The sequence below is a fragment of the Heliconius melpomene genome, chromosome 10 (genome assembly GCF_056956725.1).
Source record: "Heliconius melpomene rosina isolate 202511_hmr_F chromosome 10, ASM5695672v1, whole genome shotgun sequence".
In the NCBI taxonomy this organism is placed as follows: domain Eukaryota; kingdom Metazoa; phylum Arthropoda; class Insecta; order Lepidoptera; family Nymphalidae; genus Heliconius; species Heliconius melpomene.
This window is the reverse complement of record NC_140398.1, coordinates 18,164,941-18,187,787: the sequence shown is the minus strand read 5'-3', so window position 1 is coordinate 18,187,787 and position 22,847 is coordinate 18,164,941. Positions and strand designations below refer to the sequence as shown.

Below are 22,847 nucleotides of genomic sequence, written 5' to 3'. Positions count from 1 at the left end.
GATATAAGTTCTACTTTAGCACCATAACCTCTACTATGTATTAATGATGAGTTCGCCAGGGAGCGCCCTGATGTTAAATGATGCAGGCGGGTCGACGGACAGTCAATTGGTCCTGATGTCACGTTCTGTGTGTTTGGTCGGTTTGTTTGTTTCACTAATGTTGTTCCCTAATTCTAATTAACGAGGTAATTAGCGCTTGATGTGTACAAATTATCTCTACGCATGTCCCACATTTTGTAACGTCAGAGAAAGTTTGGCGAATAGTTTATATGGTATCAACTTTTATGTGGTCTTCGTAATGGATGTTGAAACGAAGGTTTCCAAGGTATGTCTCGGTCTGCCAGGTCTACCTCGGTCACTTAAAAAATGTCAATGTCACAATTCTCAATTAATACTTTTTTACAAAACATATAGAAATTTAAGACTTTGTTGTCCGTCCGTCTGTCCGTCTGTCTGTCAAGACCCTTTATCTCAGGAACACTTGAAGATGTCGGGTTCAAATTCAAATTATATATTCAATTCTACGGCCCTATGATTTCCTGATAAATATACACATACATATTTCTATATTTGCTAACAAAAAAGATATGGCCGTTTATATCGCAATAAATGCGTATTTCGACACTGATTCATAGGGTACTTCCAGTTGACCTAGAATTATGAAATTCGGCAGCTAGTATCTACAGGTAGTACTAGTTCCGGAAAAAATCTGAAAACTATACATTTATTGTTAAATACAAAAAAAAATAGCGTTAAATGGCAAAAAACGTGCATTTTCACACTATAAAGGAAATCAACATTAATAGGGTGTTTCTGGTTAACCTAGAATTAACAAATTTAGCAGCTAGCATGAAAACTATACATTGACATCCATTAAGAAGGCAATTTATAACCCTAAAGGCATGAAATAGGGGTTAAAAGTGTTTTTTTTTTGTTGAAGCCCTAGACTTGAATTTATATTACAAATATCCAGTCAACTCTCACGACAGCAGTCCTCGCTAATGGATACGGGCGGCCGGGGACGATCGAGCTGACCTGATGGACTTACGACAATTTTTATAACTTTACTGATTTTTATTTAACTTTATCTTAGGACTTCAAAGTAATTCTGAGACACAATTCTTTAATATAACATTCATAAATTGAGACACTTCGTATAAAAAGAAAAAAGAAAAAAAGAAAGGGTTTAAAGTTTGTATGGACTTTTTTTTTAATCCGGCACCGATTTTTAAAAAAAATTGAAATTCAAATTCCTAAAAATATTTAAGTACACGTGAAAGAAAACGTGTTTCATAGTTCTTTAGAAAGGGTACAAATAAGGGGTTGAAAGTATGTATTGAAAAATCTTTAAATCGCCACCGATTTTTATTAAATTTGAAATTGAGACTTAAAAATATTTGTTTCATGGTTTATTAGAATTCACCCCTAAGGGTACAAAGAACCAGGCGAAGCTGCGCGAGCCCACTAGTATTATTATAATTCTTCTGTTTGTATATTTGTAACCCTACTTCTCCTAAACGGCTGAACCAGTTTGGATAACAAAATATTGTAATAGTAATAAAATGTACGAGTATATAAACCTAAGCCGCCAAATCTTCTCTCTCCAAATAAGACTTACCTGTAACAATATAATATTGAGATTAGTATTAAAGATCAGAGGATCTGCTTTGAAAATGTTAATATCATATTATTGTTTATCCTATATCTTATAAAACAAAGTCGCTTTTCGTGTCTGTCTGAACTTTCTAACTCTTCTTCTTCTAAACCACCCAACGGATTTCTATGCGGTTTTCACCATTAGGTCGAATATTTCTCAGGGAAGGTTTATATGTAGTTTATTATTTGTACATTCTTATATAAATTAACATAAATACGATAAATGTGTCTAAAGTCCTACCCGTTGAGACACTTTCACGCATGCGCTGCTTTAATCGTAAGTACTACATGAAAATAATGTACTGGAGTATTGTTCCTCTTAATAAGATCTACAAAAAAGTCCGTGACAGCATATTTTTATCTTTTAAGGATAACGTGTAGTGATCATATTTCTGTCTAAAAATAGTAATTTCAATATATTTTTTATTCTGAGGGATATTTTTCCATAATGGTATTAATCCTTATCCTTTAAAATACTTTATTAATTTTCTACGTTAAACGAAGATAAAATTTGCTTTTTACACTGCAAACGCAAACGTGACGTCCATGCAAAATTTGAGACTCCTAGCATTTGTAGTAACGAAGTTTCATACAAATTTTCGACCCCAAAAACAACTCCTTAGAAGTCGAATATTGCAAATTCCCGTCTTAGCGAGCTCCTACGTCCTATAAGTAACTCCTATGCAAAATTTGAGATTCCTAGCACTTGTAGTTTCTGAGATTTCGTGATGAGTGAGTGACCTTTCGATTTTATATATATAGATAAGTACTTGAAAAGATTAGTAGCACAGATTTAAAATTACGGTACCTACTTAAAAATCCTTGCTGTGTAAAACAATTGGAAAATACTTATTGAAACTACGAAAATACGGGTTGCATTAGGGTTTAATTAATTTTCACATTATCTTAAGTGCTTTGCAAACATATATTATATGAATAATCCAGTAGTAAAAGCGGGCGAAGCCGCAAGGGGGTCGCTAGTCTATATATATAAAAGGACTTGTCCTCACTGACTGAGGTAAGACGCACGCACAGCTGTAACCGCTGATGGTAGAAACGTCAAATTTGGACAGATGTTTCCTTTAGTAATCTGGACATCCACTAAGAAGGGATTTTGAAAAAAATGTACACTAAAGGGGTGAAATAGGGGTTCAAAGTTTGTATGGAAAAAAAATTAAATCGGCACCGATTTTTATAAAATTTGAAATTTAGATTTTTAAAAGTATTTAATTGAACACGTGTTTCATCGTTTTCTAGAATTCTCCCCCTAAGGGTGCAAATAAGGGGTTGTAATTTTGTATAAATTTTTTTTTAAATCGGCACCAATTTTTATAAAATTTGAAATTCAGACTCTTAAAAGTATTTAATTGAAAACATGTTTCATGGTTTTCTAGAATTCACCCTCTAAGGGTGCAAATAAGGGGTTGAAAGTTTGTATGGAAAAATCTTTAAATCGCCACCGATTTTTATAAAATTTGAAATTTAGACTCTTAAAAATATTTCATTGAACACATGTTTCGTGGTTTATTAGAATTCACCCCCTAAGGGTACAAATAAGGGGTTGAAAGTTTGTATGGATTTTTTTTATATCGGCATCGATTTTTATAAAATTTGAAATTCAGACTCATAAAAATATTTCATTGAACACGTGTTTCACAGTTTATTAGAATTTACCCCCAAACTGAAAATAATTTCATAAATATATTTAATAAATATTCGTATGATTCAAGCGGGTGAAGCCGCGCCAGTCCACTAGTTGTATATGTTTTACTTAAGAATATATTTATTATGTTAATGTAGAGTTGATTTTATTTATTGTAGTAAACAGTAGAGTAAGCGTCCATGTTTTCAGATGTAAAATAACAACTTCATGCTTTTTTCTGAATAGCAAGGTAAGTAAAGGGAACCTAGCGCTGTGACATCTCTTTATTCCCTTACGAATTTCTGAGACATTTGTATGCGGTGGAAAGGCTGGGGTTTCACCCATATGTTATCGATGTGCCTGCTTCTCGTACGCAGCGCTTCGCCTCCACTTTCCTTATAAGAACAGCCAAGGAGTGGAACTCCCTGGCTGCTCAACTGTTCCCCGTTAAATATAACCTGACCGTCTTCAAGGAAAGAGTGAATAGGCATTTTCTGGGTAAGCATGCTCCACCATCGTTCGCATCGTCACTTACCACCAGGTGAGATAGCGGACAAATGCTTACCCATCTTCAATAAAAAAAATAAAAAAAAAGAAAATGAACGCTGCGATTTCTATAAAAGTTCTTTGATAATCCATTGCCCTTAGTGGAGATTGAGCCTACAACTACCGCGTTTGCTGTCGATGGGATTTCAATTATATTTATTTTTAACAAATCATATATGGGTCATAATCAGAAAAAGTGCACATTTTGTGTCTTTTCTTGTCCCGCTACTTTGAATGCGTTTTAAAAATACAATTTTAAAGATAATTTAAATATTTTGCCATTTAAGATAAATTTACTTATTAACTTAAAGATTTTTGTAATATTTTAAATGTATTAAGGCTTTTAATAGTATTTTTTGTTAGTTGCAAAAAACTTTTCAAAATGCTTCCATACAATTTTTCGTGTCCCATTCACCACTTTACTTTTTAAAAATTGATTTGTTACGAATATTTATGGTTTTATTTGATTTCAGATATGTTTATATTACTTTACTTTATGCATAATATTAAATAGAACTACTTTTATTGATACATTATTTAATAAATAATATATATTAATTAACTAAATTTGTCCCAAAATATTGTCTTTTTGTTACTCAGGGCTAGTAACGTACAATTAAAATATGAACGCAATTATTTTGGATGGTATTTAATATTAGTTTTTATTGTGGCACCATTATTCTAAAAGTCAATGCTGTCGTAGCTACAACCAGTAGTGTTCTCGCAGCAGTTGAGGGGTTCAAATGTTTTAAAGGGAATGCGTAAAATTACATCTCAGGGTTATAAACGGCTTTTATTTTGGTAAGTATTCTATAATTTCGTTTTCTTGTTTATGTTATTTGCTTCTTTTTACAAAATCTCAAAAAAGAACGTCAGTGCTTGCACATGCAACACGTGGCTTATGAGCAAATATTTAAAAAGGTTAGAATTTCTCAGACTTCATTCTCAATTTCGTTATATTTCGTTACGTAACGAAACTGAGAAAATATGAAGCCTAGATCACAATTACGGTACCAATGTTTTCTTATATATGTTTATAATAAAATTTTATCGAACCGGTGCTTGTATATGGAAGATATGTATATAAGAAAAAAAAATTGCTGGCATATGAAAAAAACTATTAGTGACTTTTCATAACGTAAAGTAACCAAAAATAATGATTTTTAAGTTTTTTTGCTTGTTTGCTTGTTTGTCTATGTGTTTGTGCACGCTAATCTCAAACAGCTGAACCGATTTAGTTAAAATTTATTTTTATTCTTTCTGAAATTAGTTGTGATTTTGTGATTATTATTTTTTGATATATAATTTTGTATTTTCAGTAAGCGTAAGCTCCTATGTCAAATGCCTAAACAAATGCTTTTTTTTTTTTAGATATAGAGAACGTCTTAAAAAGACCAATCCTATTAAATATGAAGATATGCGGAATAAACACTTACAAAGAATTAAACTTAATTCCAATGATAACGACTCAAATTTTGATATATTTTAAAGTGAATTTAATTTTATCATTAACTTTGTGATCTCTAACTAGAAATATAAGTTTATTACGTTACGAACTAGCATTATTATATTGTTAATATTCTCACTTTGTTATGTTTTCTTCTTACATTTATAATCTGTTAATTCAACGATTGAACCTTTAAAATTTTGATCTGTGTCTCATTAAATAAAAAAAACAATAGTTTTATTCATATAATACCGTTATTTTGTTGTGTATAATGCCTTATGTCATCAGTTTCGTAACAAACTTTATCAGTGTTGTTACTTATCAGTTACGTTACGAATTCGAAAATGTCCACTTTTCTGATTATGACCCATATAACAAATCATATATATGTATATAGATATTTACAGTAAATTACTTGTCCTCACTGGCTGAGGTAAGACGCCCGCACAGCCGTAACCGCTGATGGTAGAAACGTGAAATTTGGATGTTTACTTTCGTAATCTGGACATCCAATAAGAAGGGATTTTGAATAATGTTAACCCTAAAGGGGTGAAATAGGGGTTGAAAGTTTATATGGAAAAAAAATTAAGTCGGCACCGATTCTTATAAAATTTGAAATTTAGATTTTTAAAAGTATTTAATTCAACACATGTTTTATGGTTTATTATAATTCACCCCTAACAAATAAGCAGGCGAAGCTGCGCGCGGCCGCTAGTATATATATATATATATATATATATATATATGTGTGTACATCAAAACATGATATATAGTAAAAGAACAGTGATCAACCGTGCCAGTGCTCTCAGCGAGTAGCCTGCGGGCGGCGAGTGCTGAGTGACCTGCATGTATTCTATCTTAGGCGTATCACTGCAGATAATATGATTATATCAGTCTAACTCGTTGTCACGTTCCTGACAGTATTCAAATGTGTGTTGACTGCGTGATGCGTTGGCGATGGAGATACAAATTTCTTTTGGGTAGAAACGCAAGATTTTCAAGTAAGGTAGGTATAATCTAGTGTCATAACACTCAGTCTGTCTTCAGCCTGAATTCAAAACATTGTGTGTTAAGTAGCTGAACTTCACGGTGAGCATTGTCTTGTCAGAGCAAAGAAATTAAAATAATTCACTCCCTAGATAAGGATTCGAACCCATAACCATCGTGTTGCGTGCAGTGAGACACCCCAATTCCTATCGCGTCCAACACATCTCACTAATTATAGATTAAGGTTCATATTCTATTGTTATTCAATTTAACAAAATAAATAATAATTCACGCTTTACATACACCGAGGAATAAAGTATTGTATAAATTAGGATGCTTATTACAATTTTATGAAACTTATCGAAAAAATAGTAATGATGACAATAATCGAATCCAAACCTAACTCCACTCAGAGCAGGTCTACAAACACACAACTATAACAATAATAAATAACTTCACATTACGGTCCAAAGTGACGTAAAATATATGTCATGAAGACATATTGACAATAAAATTCCGGCCAAAAACGTGTAAAGGAAGCCCGTGGTTAGAATATGAACGGCAATAACGTGACATCGTAAAGTATACCGTTTTATCACTTTACTTGTAATTAAGTTGTGCTTCTACACAACGCCGCTAGTGCGCGGTGCCCTAGCACTGCCCGAGAACAGTGTTGGCTTCTCTGCTACCATACCAGGGGATATAAAATACGTCTAATCTCATTATCTAAAAATTAAGCAACAAAGCTATTTAAAATACAATAAAAGTAAATTATGAAAGTTACACATCGCTTAGCGGAAGCTGCTTAAATATTAAATTAATAGTAAAACCGCACATTTTGCTGAAATACGAGTAGTATTTGGTTGACAGCGTTAGTTACAAGCGAGTACAGCGGGCGGGACATTAGTACTGGCGGTGCTTTGGCGGTAAACTTTTTGTTGCGAGCATTTCTAATTTAATTATTCGTCATTTATTACAAGCCCCGATGCGCTTTCATATGTTAAGAGTATATTAAGTCGACGGCAGTTTAGCTCTATCTAGCAAAGTTGGGGCCGTCGTCAATTCCTATTCAAACAAATTAAATATTCAATGGCGGTAATTGGCGAACATTAAGTTCCCAGGTTCCCTCTGCCTACCTTGTCTTGTGGAAGATAATGTAAATGGATGATGGAATGATTATGTTGAATTATTTTTTTTCATTTCCCCGTTCTGGTAGACCAGGCGCGGCTTGTTGAAGTACTTATAACATTCATATAATCTACTGTCTTGAACTTTGAGTAATTTCATAAAGAATAGTTCTCTTGGGAATTTTATATATGCCTCTAAGCGAGGTATTGTAATTTCTTGTCTAATGTAGTATGTTTTAGACGTCCTATTAGGATGTCTTCAATAGTTTTCAACTAGGGCAATTTCATATAAATTGTCTCTAATATTATTAGGCTTACCTAACCTAATGTGATTTTCATAAATATATTTCTTTCTATGATGGGTAAATTATCCTGTATTTAATCGCTCTTGTTATAAAACAAGACAATGCGTGGCTCTACGGGAGAGTTTCTATAATTGAGCGGAAAGTAGGAAAAGGTTGTTAATACTAGTTTACCTCTAATCTGTGGCTATATTTGGAAGACAGCATGAAGCTGAAAAATATTTTGAAACATCTTTTAGTGTTTTTTTAAGTTTTCGAATGATAAGTTTCGTTTGACAAAATATGTACTTAAATTATTCACGAAAAGAATGTTCTAATTTACTTCCTTAACAATGTTTGAAAGGAAAGCAGAGAACACCAGATTATCACTATTAGGTCACTGATATATTCGGTTGTATATTTATAGTAAAAAAGAAACATGTTTGTAATTTTTTTAGCTGCTATTATTGAAAATAACTATATTCTTTTTTTTTAGATAAACTTGATTTGCCACTTTCTGTCCAAATTTGGAGACTGCGATTGCGTGTTGTGGGAACTCAACGTACAACTTTGTTTTGTTAACAGACAAGGACAAAAATCGACAATTTAGTTACTCTGGTAACGCAATGTCTCCAGAACTCGGCAGAAAGTGAGGAATGGAAGTGTCTTAATAGGAACGGAGTGTCATAAAGATAGGGTCTCTGTGCCTACCGTACTTTGTGCGGAATATAAAGAAACAATACAAAATATTTAAAAAATCAGTAACAACATTTTTTTATTTTAAACCGTACATTGCATATATATAGGTAATCCCTACACGGATCAAGTTCCATTAGAAACACATTAGTTACATCTGCTTTAGCTATTCAGGTCATCTTAAAGGAATTGTTTTTTAATATGACCATTTAGGTCGGGGTTTCGCACCCCTGGTCAAGGAGGTATGTACCTACGCTGACTTTGCTTTTTTCTTTATGTGTAACGTAAAAAAGGCTTTTTATTCCGATCTGTAAAAAAATATGGTATGCTTAATCTTTTTTTAAGGATGGAAAGGGTAATACGCTTATTTACAAGTAATGTGCTAAAATATACTGTTTTATATTGGATTATGATTAAAGTAAATTAATTTAGGACTGATTCTACACATTGTGACGTTGTGGGTTCGATTTCCACTCAAAAAATGATTATATTCAATTACTTTCAGGGTTCTACTCTGGTCCGCCGTCGCAACCCCCATATCGGAGGAGGAGAATCAATTATAACTCAAAAGAATGACATGTTTAATATTTTCACTTTCTATTTCTGGTAATGAGGCAAATCGTGGTGATGAGTTCTGTCACTCATCACGCAATGTCTTGAGAATTCCAAGGAAGTGAGAAACGGAAGTGTCTTATTGGCATCGGAGTGTGTTCCTGTCTTACCACTAGGTTCCTGTTTTCCCTCTGCCTTCACTGCTATGCGCGGGATACAGCGTGAAGTTTCTATCCGACTACTTTGTCAGCGGTGTAATATTTATACATGTGACATGTTGGACATTATAACGTAGTTCGGTACACTCGCATGTGTTTACACATGAATCGCTTCCGAGGATCCAAAGCTTAAAGTTTGATAGGAAAGTTAATGAACAGTGCTCGTGTTGCGTAAAATTTTCATTACTTAATAATTTTGTTCATAATGAGTTCCTCCTTTGACTCGAAAAATTGTTTACAAGTTAAATAAGAATTTTAATGTGAAATAAATATTATTTTACTACAGCGTAAGGGTTGGATGACCATAATTAATTATTTTTTTAAGAACTGGATACGATCACATTTTTTAAGCAACATATTTTTCTTTCTTCTTTATCAATCCCATGACAAATCAAAGTTATTTTGTGTTGAAATTTGAAAGGTTTTTTAAATTAATTATTAAATAGACAATATATATATATTAATATAAATCTAAGCATTGAGTTGGGCCACTTAACAGTTTAAAACAAAAAGATAAAGAGAGTCACGTGACTTCCAGTGCGTCTCGCAGACAGTTCCCGACTACGTCACATTGACGCATATACTAAATATTTCATACTATAGATAATTCAATGTTTTTACAGAACAAATTGTCTATTAACTCAAACATATTTTTATGAGTCTTGTTTATCGAACTGACAAAATATATCTAATACCCTAAAGAAATAGGTTTGTTATAAAACTAGGTTGTCAAAGTATAACGGTAATTTTGCATTGGAGTGAGATGAATGTCAAATGTATTAGACTAATGTTAGATGATGTCGTCTGTACTAACCTATACTATACTATCTAAACGTGAAGATTGTGTATATAAATATGGCTTTTAGTATTCTTTATTTATTATTATACAAGCAAGGTAAACAGAGGCAAACATTAAGACATTTTTGTTCCTCGCTTTCCACCAAATTCTGGAGTGATTGCGTGCTGAGTGCTCGAGTGCGAATCGAACCCACAACGTGTCGCGTTTACAATTGCACGCTTGTACCCCAGCGCAACAACTGACCTCATTATAACAATAATATAGTAGTACAGGACGGATAATGGAAAATGGAGTGTTAAGACGATGGATCCTCTCTACGTTTTTTGTTAAACGATGTATAAAGGATTAGTTTAAAAATAAAAAAAAAACAAAACTAACTAATATATCACTACGTAGTGCATAATATAACATCAAAACAGTTAAATGATTTGAAACATATTTTACATCATACGACAGTGTTAACAGATTCAAATTTGCGTAGACCTTCGCGCTGTAACCGTGTTATTACAACGACTACGTGTACGTGAGGTACAAGTGACGCGGCAGCAGTGCAGGCAGCCCTCTGCCTAGTGTTAATACACTCCGTTCCCCACTTTCTGCTGAAATTTGCAGGCATTGCGTGTTGAGTGGCAGTACTTAATGCCGCGCTTTACCTCGACATCAGAGCGAAGAAATGGAAATATAAATTTTAAATGAATATTTCATCGCCTCGAGTGGGGATCGAACCCACCTGCCCCCTGCGCCTCGACTTGCCTCAAAGCCTTAGCAAAGAATATATGTGGCATAAAAAATAGTGTAAAGTCACTATCTCATACCTTTAAGTTGTGTCAGTTTATTTAAGGCTTAAGTAATTTAATAAAAAAACAGTTATCTAATTTTAAATATTTGTGAATTGAAAAGGAGTGGAGAGTGGAAGGAATTTAGCTAACTACTTATGGTGTAATAATATTGGGGAATTTATAGCTAATCTTTTACTTAATGTACAATGAAGGCAGCCATAGCATGACTCCTTCTTTAAAGCAAGGCAAGCTGACCCGCAAATATTAAATAAAGAGTAATTTATTACTAAGTAGGTACTCTCTATATCAACAAAGCTATTGAACAAATCGTTACAATTCAGTCAAAATAGACCGATTGTTATCATTGGAGATAACAACAAGGCAAAATAAACAACAATAACAAAAGGATTCGGAGCCATAATGTGTAAATTTAAAGGATATTTTATATAAACACGGTTTCACAATGCGTCAGTGAATCTGACAGAAATTCATGCTCTTTGCACGGGTCTGACAAGCAATGGCAAATTTTCGAGCCACCAGAGCAGACGAGCCAAGGAAAATTATAAACTTGATTCTGTAGGAGTGCAGGCTAAATTATACTAAAAATGATGAATGAACTTTGATCAGGTTATTTAAAATTGAGAGAATAAATTTATTTTAATTTGACTCTGAAATCATCTGAAAGATGAGATTTTTTTTCAACCTTTTTAATTTATTGCGAGATTATTTTCTAGTATCGTTATAATTATTTTATAAAAAACCCCTCACGTAGACGAAAGATAGAGAGTAAGTAGAAGAAACCTAGTAAAACACTCCGTTCTCCACTTTCCACTCAATTTTCTCTACATAATGTGAGTTGAGTGGCGGGACACACCGCCACTACGACACGGCGGCGTCAATCATTATGTTTTCATACTAAATAACAAAAATATTTGAAGGTCACTAGAATAGGTTAGGTAGTTTGATTGTTTAAAATATCGATGCTCTTATCTAGTTAACCAATTTATAGGTGTAGGCCACTCGACATGCAATATCTGTACCGTCTGTACATACAACATAAAGTTTCTCAATTCTAATTGGGTGAGCAGCTCCGGTAAGGACTCTACATGTTTGTGCTCTGGCTGCTTTTCTTTTTCAGGCATTTTGTCATGACAGTAGCTTCAGAGTTCTCCATTTGGAATCTTTTTAAGGTAACTTCTGCACGGTAGTCGTGTACTGTACCGCAATGTCTAACTTTCCAAGTGCATGTACAGAATAACCTCGCGTGCTTCTTCTCTCGCATCTCGCATCTCGCATCTCGCGGCTTAACGACTGAGTTCACTTGAGATGCGTTGTAAGAAAAACATAACGTCTTTACAAAAGTACGTCGTATGTAGAAGGAGGTGAAAAAAAATGACGTATTTTTATGAATATATTGCATATGTGACTTGAGATCGAGATAGATATAATTTACTTATTTTCTAAGCTTAAATATTAAACATTATCTATAATTTACACACAGAAATATTCTTAGTAAATACTGAAATACGTCCTAAATAATAAAAAAATCTGCAAAAAAATATATAAAAGTATAGAATTAAACACACAATAGTTATAAAATCCGACTCTACTCGATAAAAGTTATAAAGTTAAATTCCTGAAAAAAGCCCATCGCGAAAACATTATCGATTTTTATGAACGCTCACTGTAAAATCAGTTCACTGAGCTGTTTAATATGTAAAAGGCATTCAATAACATTCATTCATTCATTCATTGGAAATGATTCTTCGCAAATCGGGCTAAGGACTTTCAGTTGGAGATCTCTGCCCATTGCCCAACTTCCGGCTCCGGAGGCAACTTGTTAGCTGCTAGAACTCGTCTCACTTTGGATTATAGTCCCAAGTACGTAGGACAAAATGAAGCCTGTATTTCAAGTTATTTTGTTTAACTCTTACAGAGTATGATGTATTCACATGAATACAAATTGGAATAATATAGAATGGAATTATATAGAATTTGAAATTGAAAATTTGAAAAGTTTGAAATTTTCTCTATATTCCTGGGTAATAATCTTAAATGACTAGATTCTCGATCTGATGTAAGAAGAAACGATAGCCTCTTGCGTTGAACAATCATTGGGACAGGAACTATATTCAACAAAAAAGCTACTGGAACAAATTATTATTGAATATAAAGTTATATATTATATATATATACCTACATAAATTATTGAGTATTGTTTAATCACTATAAGCAAGGAAGTTTCTATTTGTCCACAACAACGCGCGTCACTCCGCATGACGTGCCGCAATAAACTACGTCTGTCATGACAACTAAACCGCACCGAATACGGCCGCAGCTACTCGTAGTTCATTGTTTACAATTATTTTCTAATTCCTGTATCAGATTGATCCCATTATTTATGGTAGGTCGCGTCGCCGCGCAGCTAACAAGCCTTGTGTCACAAATAGTAGCTTGTCATGCCATTGTATACTTATAAACGTTTTTAAAACACGATATTTTCTTTAGTTTTTTTTTTCAATTAAGATAATAATTAGATATGATTTTAATAGGTTTAGTTGAATTATTTTTTTTGTGTGAAATATATTTCATGTGCTAATATCAAAGTAATAATTCATATTTCACTTAAAACAATAAATGAATTATTTTTTTAGCTTTACAGTGCCTCGTGCGTCTGTAATCTGTATGCGTGACAGGGCGTAGGCAAAAGGTACCTAGGTAAAATTAACGCTAGCGTTAAGTTAAGACACTCCGGTCTCTATGCAATTCTCAATTGTTGCGTCCGTCCGTCTATCACTGAACTCTATCTCGTGCACCGTGGTAGTTAGTCAGTTGAATTTTTAACAGATGTTGTATTACTGTTGCCGCTATAATAACATATACTAAAAATCAGAATAAAATAAATATTTATCCTGCCTTCCAAAAAACAAACGTGATTTTTTGACGTTTTTATACATAATGGTACAGAACCATTCATTTAGTAATTGTTTCTAAATATCTACATGATGTTTATAGTCGGCACTGTAACTAAGAGGATGTCATTAGAGTTTGTTTCCCGTTAACGGTGATATTAACGACAGGCGACAGGCGACAGGCACAGGCACGCGCATTCCTTAAATACTAAAACATTGTCGAGGGTAGCTGTCTATTAAAATATTATAATTATTAATAGAAATACAATGTGTGGTACGATAGTGAATACAATTATTACAAAAGCTGGAGAGCGTCTGAGGAGTGATGACTGTGTGTGTTGGCTCGCCCGACATGAAAGTAATCGAGGTCAGTAAATAAATAATTGTGCATTTACAGCGGGGGAAACCGCAAGCGGGTCGCTACTTATATAATATAGTCCTTATTCATAGTTCTATATACTATTATTCCCTAAATTTTCAGTCTTAATATTGTAAAAAAAAGAATAAAACAAACACAAAGCAGACAGAAAATATCTAAAAAGGTAAGCTGATTATGTTTCCACGCAAATTGGACCTTATGATTGGTTCGAGGATACGGTGGTACCGACCCTATAATTTAATAACGCCACGTCATACTGATTTTATTTAATTATAATTATTAATATTAATTGTCTTAATGTCTACCTGACTTAAATATCATATTGACAAATATATAATATTGATATATTAGAAAACTGTTTAGTGAATTGGATAACAAGATATCTTACATTCAATTCTATATATCCAAAGAAAATATTTATAATTTACATATGTCTATTAAATATTTACTTAGGCGCGTCGTTGTGTCACTATGTGATAGTTGATGAAAGTTGTCGCTGCATTTTGTATAGCTGCGTTAATAGCTGCGTTATACAACAAATAAATCCACAAGAACAATTTGAATTCAGCACAATGATATCCTGACCAGATCGCAATGGCGTTCTTGTAACAGCTTAACTGTGTGTGTATGTTGAATAACTCTTTAAAAACGGTTACATTTTTAACTATACGTTTAACTATTTCCAAATATTATTGATAGTATAAGCGAGAAGTTATATAAGCCATAGGTATCTGCGTTTGCATGTCGCTTCGGCTTCTAATGTAAACCTGCTTAATCCGTTTTTTGACATTGTGCATAAAAGTGCATGGGACACTTTTATATCATTCAAAAATTATAAAAAGATTACAAAATCAACCTTTATTTTAGTTCATAGTAGAAAATACAAACCATTTTCGACATTGTAAAAACCTTGCGACACTCGCTGTTAACAAACTTACACTCCGAGCCGACCATACTGTTGCGATCGTATGTAATAGTCACAGCCGTAGCCAGTCAGTGGAGCGTATGATACTCGCCGTATAATAATTTTGACGTGATATAAAGATATAAGCCCCTATGAATATTTAATGTGACATGGCTGTCAGGTCTACGTAACTTGTGACAGACTTTGTTGGGTAATGAGCAATTCTGTTACAAAGCTTATTACAGCCATTACACATTATTATGGAAACTAAATATATTGTGTAATGTACATTTATTCCTTTTATTTTATAGCTGCATTCCACATATGGCTACTGCGGAGTAGGCAGACGGAATCTAGTGTTAAGACACTCGACTTTTCCTCCAGCTTTCCCACTAGAGTGAATGAAAAACTAAATATTTTCAATTGCACACTCTAGTAACGGAACAAAGGGCGGCGTTGATTTCCCCCATTCAACACGTAATACCTCGAGAATTAGATGGAAAATTGGGAACGGAAATGTCTTAATAAATATTTAATATTATGAAGTGTCTTAACACAAGGTTCCATCTATCCTGCAAGGTGCAGGATACAGCGTGAAGTTAAGAAATTTAGTATTTTGTTTCCCAATTTCTTTCTAGTAGAAAAAAAAAAGAAAAATTATAATATCAAATGAAAATTACTTTCTTTACATTAAAATAAATAAAGTTTTATTAAAATAAATAAACCGGTTGCTTAACTTAGAAATGTTAAAATTTTCATCTAATTTCCCTCTCTCGTTCTGAAGCGTATTCTTTAATTTAGAAAGTGAAGGTTGATTTAACATAAATGTTACATATTCTAAGATTTAATAGAAATATTAATATTTTTTAATTTTTAAATGTTTTTCAATTCAAAAACCTTTATAACCATTTTTGCTGTGTTATAGTCTTCGATTAATGACTACAAAAACTTGTAAAGATTTTTGAATATTTTTAGAATAACACTTAAGAAATGTTTGAACTTCATAAATTGAACCCTTTTCCTTAATATCAACACAAAAATTAACAATTTTCTACCAAAATAAATAAATCTCATACAAAAACTTAATTATCATAAAAAAATCTTTCATTAAATTGTTCCAATTACTTTACGATATCAAAGTCGAATTCAAATCGACTTTACATAATTCATTTGATTTGGAACTTTAAAAACCATTCGAATAAACCGGATACAAGATTCAACGGATTTAGTAGAGACATTAATTGAGAAAAAAAATCCGCCTTACAAAAGTACCGCCTTTGATCGAGCATTGGAAATGTAGAAAATGGAATTTTTATTTCTATAAGTTGTATATTTTAATTACTTCTGCTGTATTATAATCTATTTTAAAAGGAATTATTCTTTGAGTAGTTTTCAAACAACAAAGATAGCTTAGTTGATATTAAAGTAGTGAAGTCTGAATAAAATGTCGTTATTTAAATATATAAATACTTAAAAAATTAAGTTAAATCAGCTTCACGCTGTATCCCGCACACAGCAGGGTAGGCAGAGGGACTCTAGTGTTAAGACACTCTGTTCCCCACTTTCTACCATATTCTGGAGGCTTCGAGGCCTCGACACTAGAGCGAAGAAATGGAAATATAAACGTAAATAAATATTTGTATATAAACCCCACTCGAGGAAGTCCTCGAGTAGGGTTTGTATACAAAATTAACAGAAATAACAAGTAAGTACAATAAAGCGGCCTTACCGCTTAAAGCGATCTCTTCCAGGCAACCTTTGGTTGTTGGAGTTGTATAAAAAAAATAAGGTTGTGGGTGGTGCAGTAAATTATAGTATAAGGAATTCAATAATAATAATAAATAAATATTTATATTTAATATACATTTAAAATATACTCAATAAATAACATATACCTACATATACATAAATAAATAAACATTTATATACAGTAAAATATATGTAATAAGTAACACATAAATAAATAATATATATATAGTATTTAAACATTTATAAAAATATTTTGATAGTAAAAGCAAAGTCTAAAATGTATATATTCAAATAGTATTTTTTAATGAAGTTTTAAATTTAGGTTCATTCCCAACCAGAGAGTTTTTAGATACGGTAGTAATTAATTGTTAAATTATTATTAAACATTATGATAATCATGTAAAGGCAAAAAGAATAAAATTATCTAAAAAAGTCAGATATTACTTTATTGTACTTATTTTTTATTCTCTAACGGTTATTGAAAATATTAGCAGGTAGTAGACTGTCTGGTAGTGAATAACATATGGTATCCTATCCTATATCTTATAAAACAAAGTCGCTTTTTGTGTCTGTCTGAACTTTCTAACTCTTCTTCTTCTAAACTACCCAACGGATTTGGATGCGGTTTTCCCCATTAGGTCGAGTATTTTTCAGGGAAGGTTTATATATAGTTTATTATTTGTACATTCTTATGTAATTTAACATAAATACGATAAATGTGTATAAAGTCCTACCCGCTGAGACACTTTGGCGCATGCGCTGCTTTAATGGTAAATATTACATGAAAAAAATGTACTGGAGTATTGTTCCTTTTAATAAGATCTACAAAAAAGTCCGCGATGGCATATTCGTATCTTTTAAGAATAACGTGTAGTGATCATATTTCTGTCTAAAAATAGTAATTTCAATATATTTTTTATTGTGAGGGATATTTCTCCATAATGGTATTAATCCTTATCCTTTAAAATACTTTATTAAATTTCTACGTTAAACGAAGATAAAGTTTGCTTTTTAAACTATTTCGAAATTGCGAATAGTTTTAGAGAAAAACGCATTTAATTATTGACACACACGCATCGGTGGTAGAATGGTCGCCTGCCACGCGGGCAGCCCGGGTTCAAAACACGTAGTGCTTGCTTTTCATCAGGGACAGAATATCCTCTTCAGCATTAACCACAAGCTCGAAAAAAAAAACCCGCCTGCCTTTATAGCAACGAAGATTTAGATGCGTTTGCACGTATTGGATAATTCGAGTTAAATGTATTATTTAATGTCATTTAACTATCTAAAAATAGTAATTTAAATATATTTTAATAAGTACTTGAAAAGATTAGTATCACAGATATAAAATTACGGTACCTACTAAAAAATCCTTGCTGTGTAAAACAATTGGAAAATCTTTATTGAAACTACGAAAATGCGGGTTGCATTAGGTTTTAATTAATATTCACATTATCTTAAGTGCTTTGCAAACATACATTATATGAATAATCCAGTAGTAAAAGCGGGCGAAGCCGCAATAGGGTCGCTAGTATCTTATAAAACAAAGGCGCTTTTCGTGTCTGTCTGAACTTTCTAACTCTTCTTCTTCTAAACCACCCAACGGATTTTGATGCGGTTTTTACCATTAGGTCGAGTATTTCTCAGGGAAGGTTTATATATAGTTTATTATTTGTACATTCTTATGTAAATTAACATAAATACGATAAATGTGTAAAAAGTCCTACCCGCTGAGACACTTTCGCGCATGCGCTGCCTTAATGGTAAGTACTACATGAAAATAATGTACTGGAGTATTGTTCCTCTTAATAAGATCTACAAAAAAGTCCGCGAGAGCATATTTTTATCTTTTAAGGATAACGTGTAGTGATCATATTTCTGTCTAAAAATAGTAATTTCAATATATTTTTTATTGTGAGGGATATTTTTCCATAATGGTATTAATCCTTATCCTTTAAAATGCTTTATTGATTTTCTACGTTAAACGAAGATAAAATTTGTTTTTTACACTATTTCGAAATTGCGAATAGTTTTAGAGAAAAACGCATTTAATTGTTGATACATCACGCCGTTGACACATCAGCTATGCCGACTCAAGTTTTACTTATCCCTTATATGTAGATCCCATTTAATGTAGATCAAAACTGTCTTTTACTGTTTTTTCATTTTAATAAGTACTTTAGAGGTTGTTACAATATCAAAATATCCTTGCTGCGAAACGCGCCCCGCGACGTTTTGCTTATACAAGCGCGTTATGAGAAGTCATCGGTGGTTCAGTGGTAGAACGCTCGCCTGCCACGCGGGCGGCCCGGGTTCGATTCCCGGCCAATGCATTCTATTTAATTTTCCTCACAGGCAGCCACGTAGCGCTTGCTTTTCATCAGGGACAGAATACCCTCTTTAGCATTAACCACAAGCTCGAAAAAAAAATCCGCCCGCTATAGAGGCATAGCAACGAAGATTTAGATGCGTTTGCACGTATTGGATAATTGGAGTTGAATGTATTATTTCAGCGCGATATATTTGGTTTCATATTTTTTGTAGTAGTTATTAGTAGGTAGGCTTTTGTTTATAATTTCTTCCGTTTAAAAATAGTCATTTAACTATCTAAAAATAGTAATTTAAATATATTTTCGTAAGTACTTGAAAAGATTAGTAGCACAGATTTAAAATTACGGTACCTACTAAAAAATCCTTGCTGTGTAAAACAATTGGAAAACCCTTATTGAAACTATGAAAATGCGGGTTGCATTAGGGTTTAATTAATTTTCACATTATCTTAAGTGCTTTGCAAACATACATTATATGAATAATCCAGTAGTAAAAGCGGGCGAAGCCGCAAGGGGGTCGCTAGTCTATATATGGCCCATTTATTTTGAAAGTGGTGTAAGTCCATTTTCTTTTGTGTCGAGAAAATTAAAGGTTAGTATATTTGTTGATTTAAAAATATAGGCAAATCATATGAGGCCTGGCATTGTTTCTATGGTTTTATCTACATTTAATTTGTTTATATAAATTTGTTTTTGACTAATTAGACTACGATAACACATATTTATGTGCTGCAAATGGACTTACACCACTTTCAAAATTAGACAATTGTAAAAATCGTTTAATTTCAATTTTGAAAAATCAAATATCGCTTACTTCATTTTCATATAATTTTGTTTACAAATACGCATAACAACACATAAAATTTTATTTTAGACGGCAATTACATTGTCATTACAAGAATTTACTTATTCAGTAAGTAGTAAGGTAGTGTTTCAAAATATGCATGATGCACCGGAGGTATATAGGATAGTAGCTGCTTCATGACTTTATATTTTTCGTACGTATCTGGTCTGGCATTTTGGCATTTTTCATATCACATATCACACGTAATCCTATAAATATTATAAGTCTGAAAGTTTGTAAGTATTTTTATTTGGGTAAAGGTATCGCCAAAAGTACGTAATAGATTGGTTTCAAATTTAATACACAGCTAGAGTATGAATTGGAATAGTACATAGGCTACATTTTATTTAAAAATTCAACTCCTAAATAATATAAAATTTGAAAAATCTAATACATTTTTCTAATTTTTTAATATCTATCTTTTAACTTACGAATAGTGGAAACACGGATGGGAAACAATGCAAATCGTCCGCGGGACACAGCTATTATAAAATAAATGAAAAACAACAAAACACAGATCGGCATCCATCTGCTATACCTCTGTCAATTGGACTTACACCACTTTCATAATCAATGATTATGCAATTTCATTTACCGACCGATTTTGAGTTGTACAAAACATGGGATTTTTTTGAGAAATTAAACACGGACTAGTTATAAATAAAAAAAATACATTAAATTAAGCATGAATTACGTGATATCTCATTTTTTCTCTAAAATGGACTTACACCACTTTCAAAATAAACGGTCCATATATAAAAGGACTTGTCCTCACTGACTGAGGTAAGACGCACGCACAGCCGTAACCGCTGATGGTAGAAACATTAAATTTGGACAAAAGTTTACTTTCGTAATCTGGACATCCACTAAGAAGGGATTTTGAAAAATTTTAACCCTAAAGGGGTGAAATAGGGGTTCAAAGTTTGTATGGAAAATTTTTTAAATCGGCACCGATTTTTATAAAATTTGAAATTTAGATTTTTAAAAGTATTTAATTGAACACGTGTTTCATCGTTTTCTAGAATTGAATTTTGTATAAGTATTTTTTAAATCGTAACCAATTTTTATAAAATTTGAAATTCAGACTCTTAAACGTATATAATTAAACACATGTTTCATGGTTTTCTAGAAATCACTCCCTAAGGGTGCAAATAAGGGGTTGAAAGTTTGTATGGAAAAATCTTTAAATCGCCACCGATTTTTATAAAATTTGAAATTTAGACTCTTAAAAATGTTTCATTGAACACATGTTTCATGGGTTATTAGAATTCACCCTTAAATACGCAAGCGAAGCTGCGCGCGTCCGCTAGTTTAATATAAAAACAAGGTCCAGAATAATTTATGTACTTATATGACATCTCATATCAATGCAGTTTCTATTTAGTGTCTTCATCCATGCATATGCAAATAACATGAAACCGACATGATTACATAGAAATTGTATTTTAGAGCTGTTCAGAGAGCGATATGCGTTCCTAAAGCAATAACATCGCTGGTTTAATAGGCTTAGTAGCGAATGTTCATTAAGCTTTTAAACAGCACCGATTGCCAGAATAACCCGCGGCTAAGCAAACATTATTTCCGGTAATTGTTTTAACTTCTAAATCAAAAATCATAAAATCTAATCAGCTTCACGCTGTATCCCTCACACAGCAGGGTAGGCAGAGGGAACCTAGTGTAAAGACGCTCCGTTCCCTATTTTCTGGCGAATTTTGGAGGCATTGCGTGTTCAGTGGCAGAACTCAACGCCGCGCTTTGCCTCGTCACCAGAGCGAAGAAATGAAAATATAAACGTAAATAATTATTTCACTTCCTCGATTGGGGATCGAACCCACAACCGCGTTACAGTCACACCCTTGTGCCTACAGCGAGTAATTTACCTCTAATGCCGAGGTGAAGCGCTAATCGAGTTGCTTGCGACAATTAGGTATCTGTGATTGGCGCTACTAACGCTAGAGATACGCGCAGATCGTCTTATATATATTATTTATTATACATTTTTTTTCTAGTGGAATGGAACACATAATTTCATTTTTATATCTACACTAGTGGACCCGAACACGGCTACGCCCGCTTGAACTATACGAATATTTATTAAATATATTTATGAAATTATTTTCAGTTCTCAATAGAGAGATGCGTTAAGCAAGCTCATTTTGGGTGACGTTCTCTAACAACAAACTTTGCAAATCGTCGCTTAGCAACGACGATTGTTATAAACATGGCGGAATAAATTGCTTGTCAAATTAATTATTTTAATATATTGGTATATATCTAAAACATTACAAATATGAGAAAAAAAGTATCCTATGTTCATCCCGGGACCTTCAAGTATCTCTATATGTGTATTTTATCACAATTAAATTAGCGGTTTGGCCCTGATTGCGTAAAAGACAGACAGACAGAGTTACTTTCGAATTTATAATATAGGTATGGATGGATTATAACACTTCCAAAATCCGTATCTATGATCTATATATTCTAGAAATTAAATTGAATTAAATATAAAATTATTTTACTTTTATATATCTGGAGGATCACCGATTCATTAATGACCGACAATATGGCTTCCGCCATCGTCGGTCTACTGGTGATTTTCTGGTGTACCTAACCCACCACTGAGCTGCAACTATCAAAAGCAAGGAAGAGGAGTTTGCAGTTAGTTTGGATATGGTGAAGGCCTTCGATCGAGTATGGCATGGGGCGCTCCTTGCAAAACTTCCATCATACTTCCATCCTACGGCTTCCCGAGAATTGCATCGCCAGCTTTTTCACTGGGCATAACATCAGTCTTCCAAAACATTCGGCTATAAAGCCGCGCCCAGTATCAGCACATTGGGCCTTAGCGTTTCGAGTGACTACGAGTATCGCGATCATCTGGAAAGCAAGGCCAAGTTAGCCTCAAAGAAAGTGGGGGTCATCAGCAGAGCGAGATAGTACTTCACTACCAAAATATCGATTGGCCCTGTAAAGGGTTCAGGTTCGGCCTCATATGAAGT

At 33.0% G+C, this 22,847-nt stretch overlaps 1 protein-coding gene across 9 annotated transcripts in view; it reads right to left on the bottom strand.

The window, feature by feature from the left end:
* The window catches only part of LOC146536055 (neurotrimin-like), a 336,131-nt gene that overhangs the window by 140,960 nt on the left and 172,324 nt on the right, over window positions 1-22,847 (bottom strand). The gene's annotated exons all lie outside the window — the stretch shown is intronic.